The sequence below is a fragment of the Coenobita brevimanus genome, chromosome 34 (genome assembly GCF_032717465.1).
Source record: "Coenobita brevimanus isolate Jiangsu-jjx chromosome 34, ASM3271746v2, whole genome shotgun sequence".
NCBI lineage: Eukaryota > Metazoa > Arthropoda > Malacostraca > Decapoda > Coenobitidae > Coenobita > Coenobita brevimanus.
In genome coordinates this window covers 12,116,394-12,118,912 of record NC_136987.1, presented here as the reverse complement: position 1 = coordinate 12,118,912, position 2,519 = coordinate 12,116,394, and the positions used below count along the sequence as shown (strand labels likewise).

The 2,519-nt window shown below is 37.6% G+C and overlaps 1 pseudogene; it reads left to right on the top strand.

The window, feature by feature from the left end:
- Positions 1 to 321: 321 nt before the first annotated feature.
- LOC145396133 (5S ribosomal RNA) lies at positions 322 to 440 on the top strand (annotated as a pseudogene).
- Positions 441 to 2,519: the final 2,079 nt, after the last annotated feature.

The window sequence follows — 2,519 nt, the reverse complement described above, 5'->3', positions numbered from 1 at the left end:
GTTAGTTGTTTTCCGGGGAGGGGCACTAACCCTCCGCCAACCCTTTTAGTCGCCTTTTACTACAAGCAGGGATACTGGGGGAGTATTCTTGAAAAAAAAACCCTACCCCCAGGGGGTACACCATATATATATATATATATATGTAATAGATAGATAGATACAGGTAGATACATAGATATAGATATAGATAGATAGATAGATACACGGTATATATATATATATATATATATATATATATATATATATATATATATATATATATATATATATATATATATCTATATATATATATATATCTATCTATAGATAGATACACGGTATATATATATATATACCACGTTGAGTACACCGCTTCCCGTCCGATCAGCGAAGTTAAGCAACGTTGGGTCTGGTTAGTACTTGGATGGGTGACCGCCTGGGAACACCAGATGCTGTTGGCATAACGTTCTCCCTACGTGTCAAGTGGGGTTGGTGGAGGATTAGTGCCCCTCCCTGTAAAACAATTAACTCTAAGCCCTTGGTCACCCCGTTTGGGATACATGGCGTCTGGCAATGAATGAAAATATATATATATATATATATATATATATAGCTTCTGTGGCAGTCTCAGGTTATATCTAAATTAGAAAACCTAGCTTGTACTGAGGAAATTAAAGAAGGATATATCTACTCCTTCCAGTTCGAAAGGTAAATGAAGTAATCAGCAGATAGAATTAACTGCAGATAACGTACTTGGCTGTAGGGGCTAAACTTTAATCTCTTCACCTCGAGAAGTTTTTTTTTTAATCAATGTGGGAATCTTTGGACGATTTTCTCCAATTCCGGACAGATTTTTTTCGAGGGGAAGGATCTAGATACAACCTTCACTACTAGTGCGATGGAGCTCTCTGAAACTAAATAATCTAGCTACAACCATCCATTTAGGTTGGGAGCAGCAAGAGTATGAAAATTATGTTTTCTATCTGAAGTGGTGAACCGTTTCAGTAAGATGAAATCTTATTTCATTTCACCGTTGCCATTTATACATGTATTTACTTGGTTTGCAAGATGTAATCGCAACGGAGGGATCAGATACAGATTTCATTAACTTTACTCACAGGGGCCAGCTTAAACTGAATAAACCAGTCCAGCAGCAATAAGATCCTGTATAAAACGTCCCCGGGCTTAAGAAGTTAGTAGAAAGCCGAAATTCACCAAAATGTGGTTATCCCGTTACCGCTGCTGATGAAAAGACCTCGTAAGTAAAATCCTTAAAAGCACCTTTATGATATAATCGCCCTGATTGACAGTAATGGTAACACGGTTTCTATGCTCACTAACGTCTAAAAACTGCATTCCGTGAAGAAGAATGAGGGGTTGCCGGTGAAAATAAACGAGGGGGTATTTACTTCCAGACTTCATCGTTGCGAGACAAGGACTTTGGCAGTTGCCCATTCAAGAAGATGGCGTCTTTTGGAGTTTATTTCAGAGATTTTCTAGTTTATTCTGTTACCATATCTTCCATTTTTTCCCGCAAGTTTCTAAATGAAGTAAGTACGATCATGTGTTATTACTTGCCAGAAGAAACTAAGCGTTCTCGTTATATTCCTGGTACAACCTAAAGATCATTTTCAGGTCAGAAGTGACCCATTACATTGTTATTGTTGTTGCTCTTGCTTGTGGTGCTTTGGCCCAATAATCACCTGAACGTGAATCTGAGGGATTGCATACTGAAGCAGCTATATTGTAGTTCACCAGCCACCTCTCGGGCGATACGAAGGGTAATGTATAACCGAACAGAAAACCCACCCAACTAAATTGGTGCGTGAATGCCTCCCTCTCTTTGGCCCATCTTGTGAAAGTATTAATAAGCAAGTTTCATCAACCTCTTCAGTACGATTATATTAGGTTTCATAAATTTTAAGAAGGAATTCCTCGTAATCATAGGACGAACAACTCCTTGTTACAAAGTACACTGATTTCCGTATGTTCTACCTACCTAACTTTTACAGCAGGTGAAATATCGGAGCATTATATCCATTACTGAAACTGATTTGAACGACATTATACAGCAGTTTTGACCAAATCTGAACCTTCTTTAGATCAAAATTAAGTATTTTAAATGGCCAAGCAGGCTGACCAGCATTTGCTTATCATTTATATCTGTGAATGGCAGGTTTGTTACTTGTGCTTTGTATTGCAATATTTCAGTATCAAACATATCATCCAAGAGTACAGTTAAGTACAGCATGGAAAATTACATCGAGAAGAATGAAGTATTAGACAGCCCCTTGAGTCAAACACAACACGGAGCACGAGTCTGGTAATAACTATTATTCATATACAGTAAATAGTTCCACTATGCTGGTACTCATCCATTTAAGTAACTGACGACACACTAAACCATTATATATTTAATTATATGTATCCACATTTACATATGTACAGTATATATCCACACACACACACACACACACACACACACACACACACACACACACACACACCTTTTTTTTTTTTACGTGTCTGACTCTGGGCAA